The sequence below is a fragment of the Aethalodelphis obliquidens genome, unplaced genomic scaffold (genome assembly GCF_003676395.1).
Source record: "Aethalodelphis obliquidens isolate GAN/ISIS:26980383/991018 unplaced genomic scaffold, ASM367639v1 scaffold77, whole genome shotgun sequence".
NCBI lineage: Eukaryota > Metazoa > Chordata > Mammalia > Artiodactyla > Delphinidae > Aethalodelphis > Aethalodelphis obliquidens.
In genome coordinates, this window is record NW_020838021.1 from 2662868 (window position 1) to 2675539 (window position 12672).

The following is a 12672-nucleotide window of genomic DNA, read 5'->3' on the forward strand; positions in this document are numbered from 1 at the left end:
ATGAAACGTGCTCATTAATCTCACTTTTTCATAGTTGAAGTGATCTTGTACATTCAATTATTATATGATAGAGAGTTACTGAGGTTTTTTAGGGGGAAAAAAAATAAAGATTACAACAAACATTTCCTGAATACTGACTTATTCCTCACATAAACTGATAAAATTTCCTGAGAAATTGTAAAGATAATTAAAAAATAAAATTAAGAATCCAACAATAGTTTGTCCATTTGACCTGAAACATAGTTCAAGTCGAATGTGTCCTTACTGATTTTCTGTTTGGATAATCTATCCATTGTTGAAAGTGGTACTGAAGTCCCTTTCTATTACTGTATCTATTTCTCCCTTCAGATCCATTTGCTTAATGTATATAGGTGCTCCAATGTTGGGTGCATATATATTTATGATTGTTATATCTTCCAGATGGATTGGCCCCTTTATCATTATGTAATGACCTTCTTTGTCTCTTCATACCATTTTTGGCTTAGAGTCTATTTTGTCTGATATAACTATAGCTACCTCTGCTCTCTTTTGGTTTCCATTGGCATGGAATATCTTTTGTCATTCCTTCACTTTGACTCTATGCATGTCCTTAAAGCTGAGGTGAGTCTCTTGTGGGCAGCATGTAGTTGGGTCTTATTTTTTTATGCATCTAGCCACTCTATGCCTTTTCATTGGAGAATTCAATCCACTTACATTGACAGTAATTATTGATAGATAGGAACTTCTAATGCCATCATATTGCTTTCTGGCTGTTTCATAGTTCCTTTGTTCCTTTTTCCTCTCTTGCTGCCTTCTTTGGAATTTCTTGTTTTCTGTAGTGGTATTCTCTAATTACAATCTCTTTATATTTTGTGAATCCACTATAGGTCTTTGCTTTGTGTATACCATAAGGCTTATATAAAGCATCTTATAGATATAATAACCTATCTCACACTGATAACAACTTAACTTGGATTGAATACAAAAATTTTACCTTTTTATTACCCCTTGTTATGTTAATGTTACAATTTACTTCTTTTCATACTATGTATTCATTCACAGATTATAGTAACTATAGCTATTTTTAATCTTGTCCTTTAACATTTATATTATAGTTAAGTGGCTGACACACCATTATATTACAGTATGAGAGAATTCTGAATTTGACTATATTTACCTTTACAAGAGTGTTATGTATTTTCATGTTACTGATTTGTGTCCTTTAATTTCAGCTTGAAAAACTCATCTCAGCACTTCATATAAGGCAGGACTAGTGGTGATGAACTCCATCAGCTTTTGTTTGTCTGGGAAAATAGTTCTCTCTCCTACATTACTAAAGGAAAACTTTTCCAGATAGAGTATTCCTGGTTAGCAGTTTGTTTTTTTTTTCTTTCAGCACTCTGAGTATACCATCCTACTCTCTTGTGGCCTGTAAGGTTTCTGATGAGAAATGTGCTAAAAGCCTAATTCTGGTTCCTTTTTAGGTTACAATCTTCTTTTCTCTTGATGCTTTTAAGACTCTCTGTCTTTGATTTTTGAAAGTTATAATGTGTCTTGGAGAAGATTGTTTTGGATTGAAATTATGGGGTGACCTATTAGCTTCATGAATTTGGATGTCCAAATCTCTCCACATATTTGGGAAGTTCTTAGCCATTATTTTTTAAATTGAGCTTTCTCCCTCCCTTCTCCTTCAGGAACTACAATAATCCAATGACTTTCTTTTGATGGTATTCCTTAGATCACATAGGCTTTCTTCATTTTCTTTCAATCTTTTTTCTTTGTTCTCCTCTGACTGGTAATTTCTTTTTTTTTTTTAAACATCTTTATTGGAGTATAATTGCTTTACAATGTTGTGTTAGTTTCGGCTTTATAACGTTACTGGTAATGTCAAATCTCTTGTATTCTAATTGACAGATAAAGTGGTCTACTTGACCAATCTGTTGTTGATGCTCTCTATTATATGTCTCATTTCATTTATTGAATTCTTCAGCTCCAGAATTTCTGTTTGGTTCTTTTTTATTATTCCTGTCTCTTTGGAAAAATCCTCATTTTGTTTGTGTATTGTTTTCCTGATTTTGTTGAATTATCTGTTTTCTTCTTTTTTTTTCTTTTGGAGTATAATTGATTTACTATGTTGTGTTAGTTTCAGGTGTACAGCAAAGTCAATCAATTATACATATACATATATCCACTTTTTTTAAGATTCTCTTCTCATATAGGTCATTACAGAGTACTGAGTAGAGTTCCCTGTGCTATACAGTAGGACCTTATTAGTTACCTATGTATATGTCAATCCCAATCTTCCAAATTATCCCTCCCCTCCTTTTCCCCCTGGTAACCATCCCCCTTTCCCCCCTGGTAACCACAAGTTTGTTTTCAACATCTGTGACTCTATTTCTGTTTTGTAAATAAGTTCATTTGTACCATTTTTTAGATTCCACATATTTTCTTGTGGATAACTGATCCTCCTTAAAACAGGTATTTTGACCCACACACCTATGGTCAATTAATCTTCAACAAAGGAGGCAAGAATGTACAATGGAGAAAAGACAGTCTCTTCAGCAAGTAGTGCTGGGAAATCTAGACAGCCACATGTAAATCAATGAAGTTAGAACATTCCCTCACACCACACACAAAAATAAACTCAAAATAGCTTAAAGACTTAAGACATGACACCATAAAACTCCTAGAAGAGAACACAGGCAAAACATTCTGACATAAATTTCTTAGGTCAGTCTCCTAAGGCAAAAGAAATAATATCAAAAATAAACAAATGGGACATAATCAAACTTATAAGCTTTTGCACAGCAAAGGAAACCATAAACAAAAGACAACCTACAGAATGAGAGAAAATATTTGCAAATGATGTGACTGACAAGGGGTTAATTTCCAAAATAAACAAACAGCTCATACAAATCAATATAAAAAAAAACAAACAACTCAATCAAAAAATGAGCAGAAGACCTAAATATACACTTCTCCAAAGAACACATACAGATGGCCAACAGGCACATGAAAAGATGCTCAACATTGCAAATTATTAGAGAAATGCAGATCAAAACTACAATGAGGTATCACCTCACACAAGTCAGAATGGCCATCATCAAAAAACCTACAAATAATAAATGCTGGAGAGGGTCTGGAGAAAAGGGAATTCTTCTATACTGTTGGTAGAAATGCAAATTGGTGCAGCCAGTATGGAAAACCGTCTGGAAGTTCCTTAAAAAACTAAAAATTGAGTTACCATATGATCCAGCAACCCAACTCCTGGACATATATCCAGAAAAGATAAAAACTCTAATTCAAAAAGATACATGCACCCCAATGCTCATAGCAGCACCACTTACAATAGCCAAGACATGGAAACAACCTAAGCGTCCAATGACAGATGAATGGATAAAGAAGATGTGGTGCACACATGGAGTACTACTCAGCCATAAAAAAGAATGAAATAATGCCTTTTGCAGTAACACGGATGGACCCAGACATTATCACACTAAGTGAAGTCAGACAGAGAAAGACAAATATCATGTAGCATCGCTTATATGTAGAATCTAAAAAATGGTACAAATGAACTTATTTACAAAACAGAAACAGACTCACAGACATAGAAAACAAACTTATGGTTAGCAAAGGGGATGGGGGAGGGATAAATTAGGAGTATGGGATTAACAGATACACACTACCATATATACAATAGATGAACAGCAAGGATTTACTGTACAGCACAAGGAACTATATTCAATATCTTGTAATAACCAATAATGGAAAAGAATTGAAAAAATATATATATATATATATCATTGAAATCCTTTGTTATATACCTGAAACTAACACAATATTGTAAATCAACTACACTTCAATTAAAAACATTTTTTAAACAGGTATTTTGAATTCTTTATCAGATCAGGTAAATCACTGATCTTCTGTTTTGGGGGGCAGTTACTGGAAGATTGTTGTCATCCTTTGATGGTACCAAGTTTCTTTGATTTTTCATTTTCATTGAAACCTTGCATCACTGACCTGATTGTATACTTTTGACCTGGTTGTATTTGTAGTTGCAGCCACCTCCTTCATGCTTGACTAAATGACTTCTGTCAGACCTATTAGGGATTCTGAGGCTTTCTCAGATCTTCTGTGGATATCCCTACTCCATGCTTCTTGTTCCCTCTTGTGGCAGAATTCTGAAGCTTATATACTGTCTTTGGATCCTGGAACACACCGGGCCTGGTCATGACAGCCTCCTTTTTGCTTTCCCAAGGGTGGAGCTAAAGCTCAAGTTTATGGTCTCTCCCTAGCGGATCTGGGTGGGTTTTCTGTGTATGCTCACTGCCCCATTGCCAAAGCTTGCTTTCACCACCATCGGGAGAGTACACAGATAACTGGCCAGAGGATGCAGCAATGGGTGAGGCATGCAGGGAGCTGGGTGTATCTGTGGGTCATCCGAGGGATCTGAGGGTAAGGCAAACCCAGTAGCTCATTAGCAGGCTTCTTGATGGAGTCTGTGATGCAGTTAGTAGGATCCACATCCCGTTAATGCCTCTGAGAGTCCTATCTCTCCCAGCCTCTTCTTGCCTCGCCCCCAGCATATAGCTCATGACTCAGTACTCTGGATGGGGTGAGAAAGAATTGGGTCTCTTTGGCAAGTTCTCGTATAGCTGGGTGAGTCAAACACTCATGTATATGCTCTCCTTTTCCCCTGAGGGAGAAATCACAGGCTGAGAAGTTTTCTCTTGGCACTGATCTGTTCCACTTTGGAGGAGGTGGGGGGATGGATAAAGTCAAACTGTTCCTTTTACCCTCTCCAATGCACTCAAATTCATATTTTTGTTTCTCCAATAGTGTGTTGGAATTCTCTGCTGGAAACCTGGGACTCCACAAAGGCTCTCTCATTTACAGGTGATTGTCTAAGATAATGTTCTCTAGGGGTTTCTGGACCATGGCTAAGAGGGGCTGGAGCCACTGCAGAATCCACAACCAGGTCTACATATGCCTATTATCTGATGTACAATTGGGCAAGACTCCTTCTGGGCCCTTTGGCATATGGTGCTGGATCCCACAGCTCACACAAAGGAACTTTTGTCCATGGGTAAATGACAGATTGTTGTTGTTGAGAGGTGAATACAAGGGACATCTTATTCAGGCATGTTGATGACATGATTTACCTCTACCTCGCTTTTGAAGGATAATTTCACAGGATATATAGAACTCTTGTCGGTTGTTATTGTATTGTATCTCTCTTCTTGCTTGTACGGTTTCTAAGGAGAAATTCAATGTAATTCTTATCTTTGTTCCTCTACAGGTAAGGCATTTTTTCCTCTGGCCATGTTCAGGATTTTATCTTTGATATTCTTTAGTTTGAAAATGATAAGTCTAGGTGTAGTTTGTGGGGGGGCATTTATCTTGCATGGTGCCCTCTGAACTTCCTGGATCTGTAGTTTGTTCTCTGACATTAATTCAGGGAAATTCTCAGTCGTTATTGCTTCAAATACCTCTTTTGTTCCTTTCTATCTTTTCCTTCTGGTATTCCCAATACACATATTTTACGATTTTTGTAATTGTTCAAAACTGTTCTGTTTTTTCCAGCTTTGCTTTCTTTGCTTTTCAGTTTTTGAAATTTTTATTGACATTTCATCAAACTCAGAGATTCTTTCCTCAGCTATATCCAGTCTACTAATAAACCCATCAAAGGCATTCTTCATCCTGTTACAGTGTTTTTGATCTCTAGCATTTCATTTTGGTTCTTTCTTAAGATTTCCATCTCTCTACCTACTTTGCCCACCTGTTCTTGTAGTCTACTTTATCTATTAGAGCCTCCCTTAGCATATTAATCATAACTGTTTAAAATTCCAGGTCTGGGGGAGTGAAGTCAGCAGCATGGTGGCATAAGACATCCCTTGTTTTTTGTCCCCTCCCTCAACAACAAAAATTCATTATCCATCTACAAATAAGAGTGCCTCTGTGATTGTTGTGGGACCCAATACCATGTGCCTAGGTACAATAGCAAGATCAACAAACTAAGAGCTGGTTTTTTTAAAACATAAATTTATAAGCCTTTAGCTAGAGTAACTGGGAAAAAAGAGAGAAGACTCAAATAAGTGTTGGAAGAGGAGACATTACAACTAATACCACAGAAATACAAAGGATCATAAGACACTACTATGATCAACTACAAGCCAACAAACTAGATAACCAAGAAGCAGTAGAAAATTTCTAGAAACATACAACCTACCAAAACTGTATCATGAAGAAATAGAAAAATCTGAACAGACTACTAACGTGCAAGTATACTGAATCACTAATCAAAATCCTCCCAACACAGAAAAGCCCAGGACCAGATAGTTTCCCTGGCGAATTTTACCAAACATTTCTTTTTTCTTTTATGCAGCTAGGTCATTTTTTTCTTTTTAAATCTCAAAATAATTTTTTTTTAATTTTTAAAATTTTTATTGGAGTAGAGCTGCTTTACAATGTTGTGTTAGTTTCTACTGTACAGCAAAGTGAATCAGCTATATGTATACATATATCACCTTTTTTTGGATTTCCTTCCCATTTAGGTCACCACAGAGCACTGAGTAGAGTTCCCTGTGCTATACAGTAGGTTCTCATTAGTCATCTATTTTATATATAGTATCAATAGTGTATATATGTCAATCCCAATCTCCCAAGTTATCCTACCCCCTCCCTTCCCCCTTGGTATCCATACATTTATTCTCTATATCTATGTCTCTATTTCTCCTTTGTAAATAAGATTGTCTATACCCTGGTGGTCTAGTGGTTAAGATTTGGTGCTCCCTACCACACATTTAAAGAAGAATTGAAGCCAATTCTTATCAAATTTTTCCAAAAAATTAAGAGGAGAGAATACACCCAAACTCATCTTAGGAGGCCAGCATAACCTTGAGAGCAAAGTCACATAAGGACACTACAGGAAAAGAAAACTATAGACCAATATCTCTGACAAGTATAGATGCAAAAATTTTCAGTAAAATATTAGGTCAACCAAATTCAATAACACCTTCAAAGGATCATACTCTATGACCAAATGGGATTTATCCCTGGGATGCAGGATGGTTCAGCATATGCAAATTAATGCATGTGATACAACATATTAGTAGGATGAAATATAAAAATCATATCATCTCAAAAGATGCAAAAAATAAATTTGAAAAAATACAATATCCTTTCATGGAAAAAAAAAAAGCTCAACAAATTGAGTACAAAAGGAACATGCTTCAACATATTAAAGGTCATATATGACAAACCCACACCTAGCAACATTCTCAACAGTGAACAATTGAAAGCATTTCCTCTAAGATTAGAAATAAGACAAGGGTGCCCACTCTCATTCAACATAGTACTGAAGTCTGAGCTAAAGCAATCAGGCAAGATGAATAAGTAAATGGCATCCAAACTCGAAAGAAAGAAGTAAAAATGTCATCATTTGCAGATGATATAACTTTATGTATAGAAAATCCTAAAGATTCCACCAAAAAAAAAACTATTAGAATTAATCAATCAATTCAATAAAGTTGCTTAACACAAAATCAATATACAGAAATCAACTGTGTTGCTATACACTAAGAATAAAATATCTGAAAATTAAATGAACAAACTCATTTACAATAGCATCAAAAAAATAAATAAATGCTTAGGAATAAATTTAACCAAGGAGGTAAAAGATCTGTACACTGAAAGCTATAAGACTTTGATGAAAAAAAATCAAAGAAGACACAAACAGATGGAAAGATATCCCACATTCATGGATAGGAAGAATTAATATTGTTAAAATGTCCATATTACACAAAGCCAACTATAGATCAATGCAGAAAAACTCCAATGGCATTTTTCTCAGAAATACAAAAATAATTCTAAAATTTGTGTAGAACTAAAAAAGACCCTGAATAGCCAAAGCAATCCTGAGAAAGAAGAATAAAGCTGGAACATCATACTTCATGATATCAAACTAAATAACAAAGCTACATTAATCAAAACAGTATGGTCCTGGCATAAAAACAGTCATACAGACCAATGGAAAAGAATAAAGAGCCCAGAAATAAACCACTGCAATTATAGTCAACTAATATTTGACAAGGGATCCAAGAACGCTCAATGGCAAAGGGATAATCTCTTCAACAAATGGTGTTGAGAAAACTGGATAACCACATGCAGAAAAAAAAAATTGGACCCCTAACTTACATCAATCACAAAAATTAACTTGAAATGGATTAAAGATTTAAACATAACAACTGATACCACAGAACTCTTACAAGAAAATACAGGGAAAAACTCCTTGATATTGGTCTTAGCAATGGTTTTTTGGAGTTCACATCATAAGCATAAGCAACAGAAGCCAAAATCAACAAATGAGACTACATAAAGTGCTTCTGCACAGCAAAAGGAACAATTTACCAAATAAAAAGGCAACCTATGGAATGGGGGAAACTATTTGCAAACCATATCTGACAAGCTGTTAATGTGTGAAGTATATAAAGAACTTACACAACTTAATAACAACAACAATAAAAAACCAATCTGATTTTTAAAAATGGGCAGAGAAATTGAATAGACAGTTTTCCAAAGAAGACATACAAATAGCCAACAGGTCCATAAAAAGATCTCAACATCACTAAACATCAGGGAAATACAAATCAAAACCAAAATGAGATATCACCTCACATCTATTAGAATATCTATCATTAAAAAAACAAAAGATAACAAATGCTAGGAGGATGTAGAGAAACGGGAACCCTCATGAGATTGTATATTGGTACAGCCACTATGGAACACAGAGGTTTTACAAAAATTTTAAAATATAACTACCATGTGATCTAGCAATCCCACTTCAGTATATATACCCAAAGAAAATGCAAATAGGATATTGAATAGATATCTGCATTCTCATGTTTATTGCAGCATTATTAATAATAGCCAAGATATGGAAACAACCTAAGTGTCTGTCAACAGATGAATGGATAAAGATGTTTTGATTACACACACACACACACACACACGGCGGAATATCATTCAGTCACAAGAAAAGAAGGAAATCCTGCCATTTGTGACAAAATTGATGGATCTTGAGGACACTGTGCTAAATGAAATAATTCAGACAGAGAAAGACAAACACTGTATGATATCAGTTATATGTGGAATCTAAAAACTGAACTTGTAGAAACAAATAGTAGAATGGTGGTTATCAGGAACTGGGGGGTGCGGGCAATGGGGTGATATTGGTCAAAGGGTACAAACTTCCAGTCATAAGATGACTATGTTCCAGGGATCTAATGCACAGCATTGCGGTGATAGTTAAGAATACTGTGTTATGTACTTCAAAGCTGCTAAGGGAGTATATCTTAAATGTTTTCACCATACAAAAAAAGAAATGTTAATTATGTGATGTGATGGAGGTGTTAATGCTACAGTGACAATCAATTTGCAATATATATGTATCAAATCAACATCCCTGACATATCTATTTTTGATACCTCCTCTGTCTTTTCAAATTGTGTTTATTACCTTTTAGTATTTCTTGTCAGTTTTTTCTTGATCACTAGACATAACATACTTGGTAAAAGAAACTGCTGTAAATAGGCCTTTAGTAATATGGTGGTAAGGTGTAGAGGAGGAGAAATATTCAATAGTCCTATGATTAGGTCTCAGTCTTTTCGTGAGCCTATGCCTCTAAAATGTGAGCTTCACAACTGTTGCTCAGTTTTTTCTCCACCTAGGTGGGACAGGATGGCTAGAGTGGGGTGCAGTTGGTTATTTCCGTTCTCCCAAGTGGAAGGCTAGAGTTGACCAGAGTTGGCTATTTCCCTTGCCTCAATTCAGTTAGGCACTGATTGTACCCCAAAAAGTTAGGCTCTGATCAACTAATTTCTCTTGAGTGCAGGACTATTTCATGCATATTTCAAATGGTTTATTTACCGCTCCCCTGCTGGAAGCTCAAGGGAATTTTCTTCTCTGATATTAACTGTGGGAACCTGGTTCAGCTCCTGGAAGTAAATCTCACAATACTGGGCCCCCACCCACCCATGACGAAGTCCTCCTGGAGTTTTTAACTTTCAGACTTGTCCATACTGAGCCTCCAGAAATTCTCAATTACAGTTCAGGTTTTTCTTCCCAGCACTAGATCATATGGCAGTTTCTGATGGTGAGTCTACTCTAATAAGACTTTCTGTCTCTCCGTTCTTGGGGGGCAGTGGTTTGTCCTGTGTCCTCCCCCTTCTTATGGATCTAAGAAGAGTTAATTTTTCAGTCTTCTCAGCTTTTTGCTTGTTGTTAGGATTGAGTAGCAACCCCAAGCTCACTGTATGTGGAATGAAAAAACAGAAGTTAGGTCTATTTTTTTATGTTTTTGAAATCTTCTATTTCCTCCTTGATCACTGACTTAGTTGTTGTGTACATTATTGGAATTGGGTTATTGACATCTCCAACTATTATTGTTGAATTGTTTATTTCTCCTTTTAATTCTGCCAGTTTTTGCTTTGTGTATTTTAAAGCTCTGGTATTAAATGGATATATGTTTATCATTGTTATATCTTCTTGATGGGTTGACCACCTATACCAATTTTTGTCTTAAAGATTTTTTGTTTGATATTAGGTTAGACACTATAGTTCTCTTACTGTGAGTTTCTGCATGGTAAATTCACCCACCATTTTACTTTCAACCTATTTGTGTCTTTCAATTTAAAGTGTTTTTTAATATTTATTCTATTTATTTATTTTCCTTATTGTTTTGGGTGCATTGGGTCTTAGTTGCAGCACACGGGATCTTCAATGAGGCATGCATATGCGATCTTCAGTTAAGGCATGCGGTCTCTTTGTTGCAGTACTCAGCCTTCTCTCTAGGTGCAGTGTGCGGACTCCAGGGCATGTGGGATCTGTAGTTTGCGGCACGCGGGCTCTCTCATTGAGGAGCGTGAGGCTCAATAGTTGTGGCACGTGGGCTTAGTTGCCCCACAGCATGTGGGACCTTAGTTCCCAGACCAGGGATCGAACCCACATCCCCTGCATTGGAAGGCAGATTCTTTACCACTGGACCACCAGGGAAGTCCCTAAAGTGTGTTTCTTGATAAGCATATATTTAGATCACAGTTAATTTTTCTTTTATCCATTCTGCCCATCTGTACTTTTTAATTGGAGAGTTTAATCTATTTATATTTAATGTTATTACTTATACAGTAATATTTGTCTGCCATTTTTCTATATGTTTCTGTTTGTCTCATGTCTTTTTTGTACCTGTAATCCTCCATCACTGCCTTTGTGTTAAATTTATATTTCTATTGTACCTTTTATATTATTTTGTCATTTATTTTACTGCATGTTGAGTTATTTTTCTAGTGGTTTACCTTGAGATTTCAATTCATATCTTCTAACAATCTAATTTAGATAAATACTGTTGTCATTTCAATAGTATATAAATCTTTGCTCCAATATAGTTCTGTTTCCTCCACCCTCCTTTGTACTATTATTAACATAGAAGTTACACTTTTATACTTTATATTCTCATTAGCACAGATTTATAATTTTTCCTATATGTATATGTCCTTTATATCAAATAAGAGAAAAAAGTATTAAAAATGCATTAATACCGTCATTTATATTTACCTATGTAGTTCGTTACCTGTACTGGTACTCTATTTCTTTTATGTGGATTCCTTTTACAATCTAGCATCCTTTCATTTCAGCCTGAAATACTCCCTTTAGTATCATATATAGGGTAGATACCCTAACAACAAACTTTCTCAGTTTTAGTTTATTTGGGAATGTCTTAATTTTTCTTTTTTTTTTTTTTTTTTTGCGGTACACGGGCCTCTCACTGTTGTGGCCTCTCCCGTTGCGGAGTGCAGGCTCCAGACGCGCAGGCTCAGCAGCCATGGCTCACGGGCACAGCCGCTCTGCGGCATGTGGGATCTTCCCGGACCAGGGCACGAACCCTTGTTCCCTGCATCGGCAGGCGGACTCTCAACCACTGCGCCACCAGGGAAGCCCTTTTTTTTCTTTTTTTTAAAGGTAACTTCTTTAGATACAGAATTCTTGATTTATATTATCTTTCTAGCATTTTGAATATGTTATTATAATTTTCAAATTCAAAATTTCTGTGTGGCTTTTTATTTCATAATGTCTATTTGTTTATATTCTCTGTTTAAAGAGGCATGGTTTGCACATTTTTAGTTATTTAGACAGTTTCCTTTTGTTCCTAGAACACATTTAAAATAGGTGATTTAAGGTTTTCATGTAATAAGTCCAATATCTCTACTTCCTTTGGGAAAGTTTTTATTGACTGGTGTATTTCCTATGTACAGGTCACGCATTTTTTTTGCACGTCTTGTAATTTTTGTTAATAACTGTACATTTTACGTAATACAATGTAGCAACACTGAAAATCGGATTTTTGCCTTCTCAGGTTTTGCTGTTGCTACTGTTTGTCAATTTTACTATTCAACTGTTCAGTAACCTTGCTGCACTTATTCTAGATTTCTTTATTTTTATCTTGTATTACCACTGAAATCATTACTCAGATACCTTAATAGTCAACTAGTGACTGGACAGATACTTCATTAATTGCCTGGAACCAATAAATCTCCCATTCTTTGCTAATGATCTCTGTGTGCATTTTGGAACGCAACTTTACCACTTCCAAGGCTAAGTATTATTGTTCTCCTGGGGATTTAGCTATATTTCTTG